This window comes from Cottoperca gobio, unplaced genomic scaffold (genome assembly GCF_900634415.1).
Source record: "Cottoperca gobio unplaced genomic scaffold, fCotGob3.1 fCotGob3_181arrow_ctg1, whole genome shotgun sequence".
NCBI classification, from domain to species: Eukaryota; Metazoa; Chordata; class Actinopteri; order Perciformes; family Bovichtidae; genus Cottoperca; species Cottoperca gobio.
In genome coordinates, this window is record NW_021166827.1 from 1 (window position 1) to 12865 (window position 12865).

A 12865-nucleotide genomic window follows, 5' to 3' on the forward strand; every position below is an offset into this window, starting at 1 on the left:
ATATATACATATATATATATATACAGTACATATATGTATATATATATATATATGTATATATATACATATATATACATATATATATATATATATGTATATGTATATATATATATATATATATATATATATATATATACATATATATATATATATACATATATGTATATATATATATGTATATATATATACATACATATATATATACATATATATATATGTATATATATATATACATATATATATATACATATATGTATATATATATATATATGTATATATATATATATACATATATATATACATATATATATACATATATATGTATATATATATGTATATGTATATATATATATGTATATGTATATATATATATATATGTATAACTTATGTGGAATATACAATGTTAAAAGTTGCAGTCTAGATTATTAAATATATATCATATCTATTTATGATACATATAAAGAAACAGGATGAACAGATTGCCCCCCCCCCCTCTGATCCTCATTCACCTGAAACCAAACACACCTCCTTGCTGCTGCGGAGAGGGAGGAGGGGGGAGAGGCAGCAGCAGGTACAAATGGAGGGTGGATGGAGTTGACGCATGCGCACAGGTGCTCCATCCCCACCGCATCGCCCCCCCCCCCCACCCCCCGTCCTCCCTCCCTCCTCTCTCTTTTTCTGCAGCATCAGTACCACACTCCCTCCCCCCCTCCCTCCCTCCCCCACTCTCTCACTCTCTCTCTCTCGGTCGGTGTTCCTGCCGGGCTGCTGCTGCTTTGCGCGCTGCGGGGCCACACTGCGACCGCACCGAGGAGGACGAGGAGAAAGCCGCGGAACCGAAAGGGGGGCCAGGCTGAGCCAGAGCGGCGGAGAGGCACGATTTAAAAAAAGAAGAAGAAGAACCAGCGGAGGAGGTGAACACGCCGGATAATAAAAAAACAATCGGCGGCAGCAGAAGGCGGAGACGCGTCACACCACGCTGTTCCTCCCTCCATCTCTGAGTCCGTGCACGGGAAGTGAAGAAGAGGTGAAAAACGAAGAGGAGGACGAACAGGAAAAAAAACCTTGTTGGGGAATCTCGGAGAGCAAAACGACGTCGGAAACCTCCCCCCTCCCCCCGCACCAGGGCCGATTCTCCGTTTTCTAGCAGCCAGCTCGGCGCGGCCACACCATGAAGGACCGTACGGCGGAACTGCGAAGTGTAAGCGGAGCATTTCTTCTTTATTTCCATCCATGTTGGCCTCCATGTTTCCTCCTCCCCCTCCCCCTTCTCTCCCTCCACCTGCGGCCGCCGCAGCCGCACGGCCTCTCCGCCTCTCCGGAGCGGCGGGTCGATGAAAGCAGCTAAAAAGCGACATTTGTGCCGGTGGGTGTGCGCGTGGAGCGGCTCCTGCTGTGCACGCAGAGTGTGAGGGATGAGCCTGAAATGGAGGATCTGCACACATTAGATGGTTTCTCTCAGTGTGAGCGGATGTTGGGTTTGCTGTGCGGGGCGCTCCGGCTGGAGGTCACGCTTACAGCGCGTGCACGTTTTATTCTCTCTTTTCCGCCTTTAAAACTGACATGTGAGCGCGTCTCGGCGGGTTTAGACGCAGAGGCCCTGCTCAGGGTTTCTCTGCTCGTGCAGCGCTGCATGCATGATGGGAAAACGGGTTAGGCTTTAAAAAAAAAAAAAAAACGCTCCCATCCATGCTGACGTGTATGTGCACGCGTGCCCGTGTGACCTGATGGAGAGCGGAACAAAATGCAGTGATTTTTCTTTTCTTTTCTCCGAGGCCGCATCCTGCAACCCGCGCGCGCCTCCTCCCTGACAGAGAGCCTCGTGAATGTGGGAGCATCAGCCCCGATCAGGGGGATCGATACGCGGCGGGATGGATGAATCAGGGTGCAGGAGGCGCGGAGCGGAGGATGCGGCTTTATCTGCTCCTTTTCCGTGTGTGTCCTGCCGCTCCTGTACGGTGATAATGTGTGTGGGGGGGGGGGGGGGGGGTCAGGGAGGGGGGAGGGGGTCCCTTCATTGTACCAAAGCCTCACCCATTTTATGATTATGTGTGTCTGCATCGGGTGACCGGAGGTTTTAACGCGTGCGGTATAGGCTATGCGGAACGACGCGGTGCGGTGAGGAGTTCTCTGAGCTAACAGCTGATGCCGGCGGTTTGGGCGGATTGTGGTGGGATTTTTTGGGGTGGGAGGAGGGGGTGGGGTGTAGGGGTGTCACATCAGCTGCTCAAATCTGCAGCAGCTCCACGCGCCTTCCGCCGCCACCACCCGGGTTCAACCGGGTTCGCGTCAGGCAGCGAAGAACTGAATATCATGCAACACGGCCATCCAGCTAAATATATATTAATATATCTATCGATACATCTATTAATACATACATATTAATATCTGTCTGTGTGTCCATCTAATGTTTGAGTGATTTATTGGATATTTTCATGAATTAATTTCCATTTTATTACATTTCCTTTTCTGTTACAGATGAATTGTGGGAGATCAGAAGCTGATCAATAAATCAGCAGCTGTGTGTGTGTGTGCGTGTGTTTGTGTGTGTGTGTGCGTGTGTGTGTGTATGAGTGTGTGTGTGTGTGTGTGTGTGCGTGTGTTTGTGTGTGTGTGTGCGTGTGTGTGTATGAGTGTGTGTGTGTGCGTGTGTGTGCATGTGCGTGTGTTTGTGTGTGCGTGTGTGTGTGTATGAGTGTGTGTGTGTGTGTGTGTTTGTGTGTGTGTGTGTGTGTGTGTTTGTGTGTGTGTGCGTGTGTGTGTGTATGAGTGAGTGTGTGTGTGTGTGTGTGTGTGCGTGTGTTTGTGTGTGTGTGTGCGTGTGTGTGTGTGTGTGTGTGTGTGTGTGTGTGGGGAGGTAATTTGCATTAAAAAAGTGACAGGCTCAGCACCGCCTGGAGTTTACCGCACTGCTGTCCATCCACCCCTTCGTCCTCCTCCATCACATCCTACATCTTTTCCATCTTTTTCCATCTTTCTTCATCCCTGCATTCCCTCTCTCCTCCCTTTCTAAATCCAGCTTTCCTCCATCCCTTCTTTTTCCTCCTCTCCACCCTCCTCCCTTCTCCATCCTTCAACCATCTACAGTAATTACTGATTATCTTCATTATGTGATGGTTTGGTCTATAAAACATTGATGTCTGTTGTCCAGAACCATAAATATATTCACTAACTGTCCTCACGTTTCAGAAGCAGAAACCAGAGATTATTAAACAAGCAGTTGATAATTGAAACAAACGTCTTTAAACGTCTCTAAACGTCTCCAAACGTCTCCAAATGTCTCCAAACGTCTCTAAACGTCTCCAAACGTCTCTAAACGTCTCCAAACGTCTCTAAACGTTTCCAAAAGTCTCTAAACGTCTCTAAACGTCTCTAAACGTCTCTAAACGTCTCCAAATGTCTCCAAAAGTCTCCAAAAGTCTCTAAATGTCTCCAAACGTCTCTAAACTTCTCCAAACGTCTCCAAATGTCTCCAAACGTCTCTAAACGTCTCCAAAAGTCTCTAAACGTCTCCAAAAGTCTCTAAACGTCTCCAAAAGTCCCTAAACGTCTCTAAACGTCTCCAAAAGTCTCTAAACGTCTCTAAACGTCTCCAAATGTCTCCAAACGTCTCTAAACGTCTCCAAAAGTCCCTAAACGTCTCTAAACGTCTCCAAAAGTCTCCAAATGTCTCCAAACGTCTCTAAACGTCTCCAAATGTCTCCAAACGTCTCTAAACGTCTCCAAATGTCTCCAAATGTCTCCAAACGTCTCTAAACGTCTCCAAATGTCTCCAAAAGTCTCTAAACGTCTCTAAACGTCTCCAAATGTCTCCAAAAGTCTCTAAACGTCTCCAAAAGTCTCTAAACTTCTCCAAACGTCTCCAAACGTCTCCAAACGTGTCTAAACGTCTCCAAATGTCTCCAAATGTCTCTAAACGTCTCCAAAAGTCTCCAAAAGTTTCTAAACGTCTCCAAACGTCTCTAAACTTCTCCAAACTTCTCCAAACGTCTCCAAACGCCTCCAGCTTTTATATCATCATGTTAGGACAGAAAATATAAAGAAAGATAAAGTTGTTTCTTAAATCCTCTGAACATCGTACAGAGTTTGGTTGGTGGCTCAGAAACGTTATTATTAAACAGTATTTTCATTATGGATCAAAGGTTTGTTGTATAAAATGTCAGAAAAATAACAAGCATAAGAGAAAAGCAGCAAATCTCCATATTTGACAGACTTAAGTCAGTTAGTGAAGATGTAAAGGAGGAATAAGGAAAGGAAACAGGGAAGATGGAGGAGACATGGAAGGGAGCTAAAGCGTTGTGGGATGGAAGGATAAACATGCAAGAAGAGATGGAGGCAGTGAAGATGAAGAGATGATGGAGACATGGAGGAATAAGGGGGGTGACAGGATGATGGAGGAAAAGATAAAGAAGAGAATTAGGAGTCATCAAAGATCTGATTACAGCTGCAGTGACAAACCACAGAGAAATAATGTGTTTTCATAATCGATCAATTAGTTCATTCATTCATGTCTCTGTAAAAGTGTGTTTCAGCCTCAAACCTGGAGGTCTGCTTCTGTTTTATATTAAAGTGACGGAACATTAAAGACGTCTCTGAGGAACTATGATGGACATCTTCCACTATATTATACATCCAACCATTCATCTAGAATATAATCTGCAGATTAATCCATAATGAAAACAAAACACGTCCACGTGAGACGTTTCTGAGCCACCAACCGAACTCTGTACGATGTTCAGAGGATCTAAGGAACGACTTTCTTTATGTCCTCACATGATGATATAAAAGGTCTTCTCTACTCTGACAGACATGTTTCTGCTGGACAGGAAAACACTTGTTGTTTTACACATTTTTAATTTGTGCAGGTTATTTGAATTTTGTGCAGTAAATATTTGTGTTTGTTCAGTGAATAAATGATGACGAGATCTTCCTCACATTTACACACATTTACATCTTGTTCTCCATCATTGCGTTGAGCTCTTTAACTCTTCTTCTGCAGTGCTTTCATGGCACAGACTAGTTTGTGTATTTATTATACTAATATTCACACAACAGCAGTCGTCAGGTTTTATTTTCATATTTTTATAGAAATGTTGTAAGAATTTGAGCTCCATTCGTCCACTCCTGCAGACACCACAGAAGAAGAGTGTAGCTTCCTCTTTCCTTTTTAGTCGTGAGTGAAACCTCCTCCTGTCGGCCATGTTGGATCCTGCCGGTAACAGATGCTGCTGTATCATGCAGCAGCCGCTCACTAACTATTATAATTTATGTAATCGTCCACATCACCGAGACAATGCGTCTTCTTCTTCCTCTTCCTCATATTCTTCCTCCTCTTCCTCCTGTTCTTCCTCCCTCCTCCTCAGTTTCCTCCTTCTTTTTCTCCATTTCTTCTTCCTCCCCTTCCTCTTCCTTTTCCTCCCACTCCTCCCTCTTCCTCCTTTTTCTTCTTCCTCCCCTTCCTCTTCATTTTCCTCCCACTCCCTCTTCTTCCTCCTTTTCTTCCTCCTCTTCCTCCTGTTCATTTTCTGATTTTTTTTGGTAAAAGTGAAAATATTTATAAATATTCATATTCTCAAGTGTTGTCGTCACTTTGGACCTGAAACTTATCACAAAGTACTTCATTCAGGAATCAATCAGAAGAACTTAAATATCTTCACAGCTTCACGTCTTATCTATATGGAAGTAGTTGGAAGTTCAGATCTTCAGATTCAGTTTGTTAAAATTATGAAATGTTTGAGAAGGACTGCAAGAACATCTTTCTGTTCTACACTGTTTGAGTTACAATAAACATTTGGACCGATACAGTTTTGCAGGAATGAGTCTTAAACCCTGACATGAGTCAGCGTTATGATCCTAAACCCTGACATGAGTCAGCATTATGAGTCCTAAACCCTGACATGAGTCAGCGTTATGAGTCTTATACCCTGACTTGAGTCAGCGTTATGAGTCTTATACCCTGACATGAGTCAGCATTATGAGTCCTAAACCCTGACATGAGTCAGCGTTATGAGTCCTAAACCCTGATATGAATCAGCATTATGAGTCCTAAACCCTGACATGAGTCAGCGTTATGAGTCCTAAACCCTGACATGAGTCAGCGTTATGAGTCCTAAACCCTGACATGAGTCAGCGTTATGAGTCCTAAACCCTGACATGAGTCAGCGTTATGAGTCCTAAACCCTGATATGAGTCAGCATTATGAGTCCTAAACCCTGACATGAGTCAGCATTATGAGTCCTAAACCCTGACATGAGTCAGCGTTATGAGTCCTAAACCCTGACATGAGTCAGCATCATGAGTCCTAAATCCTGACATGAGTCAGCATTATGAGTCCTAAACCCTGACTTGAGTCAGCGTCATGAGTCCTAAACCCTGACATGAGTCAGCATCATGAGTCCTAAATCCTGACATGAGTCAGCATTATGAGTCCTAAACCCTGACATGAGTCAGCGTTATGAGTCCTAAACCCTGACATGAGTCAGCATCATGAGTCCTAAATCCTGACATGAGTCAGCATTATGAGTCCTAAACCCTGACATGAGTCAGCGTTATGAGTCCTAAACCCTGACATGAGTCAGCATTATGAGTCCTAAATCCTGACATGAGTCAGCATTATGAGTCCTAAACCCTGACTTGAGTCAGCATTATGAGTCTTATATCCATATCCATGTCCACTATAAAGGGGCAGCCTGCTGGACTTGGGGTGTTCTTTACTGCACATAGAGAGCAGTATGTTGAACGGTAGAAGTCACAAATACTGAGGTTATGTTCGGAAATATTTCAGGACATTTGGAGACGTTTTTGCGGCAGTCTGATATTTTCTTTGACTGAATATCTTAAAATATAACTCCTAAAATGAAAATGGATTTCCTCTAGTAGAGAAGACTTTTGATATCATAATGTGATGAGAGAAAAGATAAAGAAAGATGAATTTGTTCTTTCTTAAATCCTCTGAAAACTGTACAGAGTTTGGTTGGTGTCTGCAGCTCAGAAACATGTTTGTTTTAGGATTATTTTTAGATTAATAGTTTGGTCTATAAAATGTCAAAAAAAGTGAAAAATGTCCTTCCCAGTTCCTCAGAGTCATGGTGTCTCCAAATGTCTCCAAATGTCTTGTTTTGTCAATTAAATGCAAAACAGAGAAAAATAAGTAAATAAGTATTTTTTTAGGTGAGCATTAGTAGGACACTTGACATGTGTTCAGAAGTTGTGTATGTGCGTGTGCGTGTGCGTGTGCGTTTGTGTGTGTGTGTGTGTGTGTTTGTTTGTGTGTGCGTGTGTGTGTGTGCATCGTATCCCATTTCAGTCTCATTGATTATAACAGAAGGGTGGGAGGGCAAATAGGGACATAATTCACCCCCAAAGGTTTCATATAGATTATTTGTAAAGGAAAAAAGAAACACACACACACACACACGCTCACACATACACACACACACACACACACACACACGCTCACACACACACACACACACACACACACACACATTCAGATTTGACCTCACGTCATCAGTCTGCAGAGAAATCTTTATACAAACTTTTCTATTTTCTCTAATAAATGCTGTTCAAATTATGCAGCTATTTTCATCAATTAATATTTTTTCTCTCTCAGGTGATTGATAATAAACTATTAATGGAGAGAATTCATTAATTCATTAATTATTTAAAACTTTAATTTGTAAAATACTAAGTGTGTTGTCAGACGGAGCTGCAGGGAGTCAGATTCCTCTCCTCACGGAGCGCTGACAGACAAGACGATTTGGTGTCAAAGTGAAAAGCAAAAGCAAAATATTTGGCAATGTTTCAGATTTAAACCCAATGCTAATCGGGAAGCTGATAACGCAATCGCCCTCAGGTTTCTGAAGAGTCGCTGTGAAGCTCAAAGTGGGCGGCCGTCTTGGAAACCGTCTAACTCCGGCTAATCTAAAAATATGCGTCGTGGGTGGAGCTGAGGCAGTCAGGTGACGCAGCAGACAGCTATCGGTTAGCGACCTGAGACAGCCCCCACCTGTTACTCAAAGCGGCCACGCCCCGAATAATGCCTAACTTTAATCCTTAATATAATTAAATCAGGAGAGTTAAATAAAGAGTCGTCCCCGTACAGTTCTCATGAAGAGGGACATTAGCTGTAGAGACTGAAACTGGTTTTGTTCCAGGCCGTCAACACGTTTCTTTCTGCTGTGAAGCTTTTTAACATGGAGGCCTATGGAGAGAACTTTTAGAGCCTCGAGTGGCCATTTGAGGAACTGCAGTTTGTGAAACATGAAAACTTCCAAAGCTGGTTTATGTAATAATGTTTACAGACACTGTGTCACTAAGTTAATTTCTCATTCTAAATATAAAAGATACAGATTAAATATTGTTTCTATGATAAAACAGTAAAGCAGACACATGAGCAGCGACCGCAGAACAGAGTATTTGTTTTGTCCTCCTGGAGGAACCAGGTGGGTGGGGTCTGTTTGTTTGACGTTATTTACCCAGAACACACACACAACACACACACAACACACACAGCTGCTGCTGTCTCATCTCTCTTAGTGTGACATGCTCAAGGGCACCTTGACCGCAGTGGTCTGACACTTCCTGCTGTGTGACCCTTTCAAATTAAAGTTACAATGAGCTTCAGTGGTCTTACACTTCCTGTAGCCTGAACCTTTCAAGTTAAAGTTCCAACGAACAGTGTTGCAGACTGACGCTTCCTGCTGTCTGACCCTTTTAAATTAAAGTTTCACTGAGCAGAGGAGATTCAGCGTCTTGTACTCATTTTTTAATTGTTGAAATTCTCGTGTCAAATCTGTCGAATTTGTAATTTTTACATTTCAACATTTAGATTTTAAAGTGTCTCACTTTACCGCTGCTGCTAAGATCCTACCTGTACACAGTATGTTTAAAAAAAACGATTTATCTTAGCAGAAATTAACATACTTTACTTTTACATTTAAACTTCACAAATGGACAGAAACATTTGTTTTCAAAGATTTAAGAGCTGTTCTGTCACAATTCTCAATAAGTTTAAAGTTTTTTCAGCTGCTCTTCAATTTCTTCTTGCATTGCATTGTGTGCAGCATTCAGAAAACTGTTTGGTCTGCGTACTGTTCAATATCTTGAAGGTTATATGAATACCTTAGCTGAAGGTCGAACCAAGAACCTGCAGGTTATAATGATCAGTTAGCTCATCATGAGGTGATACTCTGAATATGGTTCATGTACAAGAATACAGCGGAAAGCGGCTACAGGCGTGATGCTAATCATAGCTAGCTCATCACTGTGTGTGTGTGTGTGTGTGTGCCGGTGGCCATCCTTCAGCCAAGTCAAGGGCAAACCCAGCGTTACTGCCGGCTCACAGGAGGTCACTTTCACATCCTGACGTTATTCTCTGCTCATATATTCCCTGCAGTGTTATGGTTTGGGCTGTGTGTTCGCAAGAATCTGGAAACACGATGCGTATCACGAAACAGGGAGTTACCGTTCGATATATAGAAAATGTGACGGTACTCGTTGTTCTACGGAAAGTACCAGGGGGTCGAGACTAATAGTGTCCCATTGACTTGTTAAAATCCAAAAGGACGCAGTAAACTTCCTGTCGACCCGGTTTTCCCTGATAATGCTACATAGTAAACAACAAATATGTGGTAATATCTGTAGGAGAGCTAGCTAACATTAGCTGTCAGCTGTTGGTTGTTAGCTAACAGTAACGGAGGTTCCACTGAGTTACATTATGATGCGTTCAGACTCTATTCAGTAAAAATTTGTATTGTTGAAGGTGAATTATAACGTTATCATGATGTGTTCAAATGTAAACTTGTACAATTTAGTTTTTGGTGAGAAACTTGAATAAATCAGGATGTTTGAATATGTTTTCAATAAAAAATATATTTTAGATGAATTATGAGTTTAACTTCCTGTCATAAAACAGAAGTAATAAAGAGTGTGTGTTGGAGTAATAAAGGAGTGATGTAGGAATAATAAAGGAGTGATGTAGGAGTAATAAAGGAGTAATGTAGGAGTAATAAAGGAGTGATGTAGGAATAATAAAGGAGTGATGTAGGAGTAATAAAGGAGTAATGTAGGAGTAATAAAGGAGTGATGTAGGAGTAATAAAGGAGTGATGTAGGAATAATAAAGGAGTAATGTAGGAGTAATAAAGGAGTGAAGTAGGAGTAATAAAGGAATAATGTAGGAGTAATAAAGGAGTGATGTAGGAGTAATAAAGGAGTGATGTAGGAGTAATAAAGGAGTAATAAAGGAATAATGTAGGAGTAATAAAGGAGTGATGTAGGAGTGATAAAGGAGTAATGTAGGAGTAATAAAGGAGTGATGTAGGAGTGATAAAGGAGTGATGTAGGAGTAATAAAGGAGTGATGTAGGAGTAAGGAGTAATAAAGGAGTGATGTAGGAGTAATAAAGGAGTAATGTAGGAGTGATAAAGGAGTGATGTAGGAGTGATAAAGGAGTGATGTAGGAGTAATAAAGGAGTGATGGAGTAAAGGAGTATCCCGGAGTGATGTCGGGTGATCCGGAGTGATGTAGGAGTCCTAAAGGCGTGATGTAGGAGTGATAAAGGAGTGATGTCGGAGTGATAAAGAGGTGATGTAGGAGTAATCCCGGCGTGATGTCGGAGTCCTAAAGGAATAATGTAGGAGTAATAAAGGAGTGCTGTAGGAGTAATAAAGGCCTAATGTAGGAGTCCTAAAGGAGTAATGTCGGAGTGATCCCGGAGTGATGTCGGAGTAATAAAGGAGTGATGTAGGCGTAATAAAGGAGTGATCCCGGAGTGATGTAGGCGTCCTAAAGGAGTGATGTAGGAGTGATCCCGGGTAATAAAGGAGTGCTGTAGGCGTGCTAAAGGAGTGATGTCGGAGTAATAAAGGAGTGCTGTAGGCGTGATAAAGGCGTAATAAAGGAGTAATGTAGGCGTCCTCCCGCGTGCTGTAGCGTAATAAAGGAGTGATAAAGGCGTGCTGTAGGCGTCCTAAAGGCGTGCTGTCGGAGTGAGAGTGATAAAGGCGTGCTGTAGGCGTCCTAAAGGCGTGCTGTCGGAGTGATAAAGGAGTAATCCCCGAGTGATGTAGGAGTCCTAAAGGAGTGATGTAGGCGTGCTAAAGGAGTAATAAAGGAGTGATGTAGGCGTGCTAAAGGAGTGCTGTAGGAGTAATAAAGGAGTGATGTAGGAGTGATAAAGGAGTGATGTAGGAGTAATAAAGGAGTGATGTCGGCGTAATAAAGGAGTGATGTCGGAGTAATAAAGGAGTCCTAAAGGCGTGAGATAGAAGTGATCCCGGAGTGATGTAGGAGTCCTAAAGGAGTGCTGTAGGAGTGATAAAGGAGTAATAAAGGCGTGATGTAGGAGTGATAAAGAAGTGATGTAGGAGTAATAAAGGAGTGATGTAGGAGTGCTAAAGGAGTAATAAAGGAGTGATGTAGGGGTGATAAAGGCGTGATGTAGGCGTAATAAAGGAGTGCTGTAGGCGTGCTCCCGGCGTAATAAAGGAGTGATGTAGGAGTGATAAAGGAGTGATGTAGGAGGTAATAAAGGAGTGATGTAGGAGTGATAAAGGAGTGATGTAGGAGTAATAAAGGAGTGATGTAGGAGTAATAAAGGAGTGATGTAGGAGTAATAAAGGAGTAATAAAGGAGTGAGATAGGAGTGATAAAGGAGTGATGTAGGAGTAATAAAGTGGGGTTATTGTTTATTTTTACTGTAGTGTCCAATTAGTATTGAGAATCGTGGAATTTCACTGGTGTTGTTATCGACTACTAAATATACATCTTACATCCCTAGTGAGCGAGAATATATATTGTGACTTTTCAATCTTATGCTGTCACAGTACATACAACATACAATATGTGTGTATGAAGAAGAAAGTTAACTTTTTTCATCAATCCGATCTGAAGTTTTTGTCCCTTTAAGGTCAACATCATAGCACAAACTTTGAGAGGCTGCGTATCTTTGCAAATGAAAAGAAGCATCGAATGAGTTCCTATTTGCATAAAAACTATTCATTGGAAATCGATTCAGTGTTTTTGAGAATCTATCACAAAACATAATATCACATCACAATACGATTCTTTCATCCCTAATCGTTGTTTACACGTTAATAATGGATTTTGATTTGTATTTATATTACTATATTACAACACTTTGTCACGTAATGTGTTACCACCACAATTACTTCCAGATTCTAAGTGACGATATTCACCGTGTTGTTGTTGTTATTGTTGTTGTTACCTGCTATGAAACATTACTCTTTTATAATAACTGTCGTACTAAAGTAACACAGAAGTAGTTCAACACACATTCCTCTCATTTCAAATGAGATTAACTAGTAATATGTAACATTTGACATTTTCAAAAGAACTTTATGTTTAATATCCGTGTTCTTTAGTTTTACTGCATGTTTTTTCTGTTTAAAGCGTCCACGTGTTTCTGCTCGATGGTTTTCAGCTCGCACACTTTCAGTCTGCCGGAGGTGAGATTCAGTTGATTTAGATTTGATTGTGGTCGGATTATCCATTTCCTCCTATTACTGTAGTCCACACACACACACACACACACACACACACACACACACACACACACACACACACACACACACACACATCTCTATTTCTATACTTGGGGCCCTCGTTGTCAAAACTTTACATGCCAGAGTCCCTAACAATTAGATAAAAAAAAATACTTTCAACCTTCAGCCCTGTGAAGAAGTGAGAACGAAATGTTGATTTAGATAGATAGATACTTTATTCATCCCGAGGGAAATTTAGGCATCCAGTAGCTTAAAAGACATTATACATTTATTAACATTAAACACCCCCCCCTCCCTCAATTAAAAAGTAATTACAAATAAACATTTAAATCAGCGAT

The 12865-nt window shown here is 41.6% G+C and overlaps 1 long non-coding RNA gene across 1 annotated transcript in view; it reads left to right on the forward strand.

Moving 5' to 3' along the window:
• Positions 1 to 729: 729 nt before the first annotated feature.
• The window catches only part of LOC115004754 (uncharacterized), a 35056-nt gene continuing 22920 nt past the window's right edge, over positions 730 to 12865 (forward strand). The window contains exon 1 of the long non-coding RNA XR_003831876.1: positions 730 to 1201. This is a non-coding gene — a long non-coding RNA (uncharacterized LOC115004754). The remainder of the gene's footprint in view (positions 1202 to 12865) is intronic.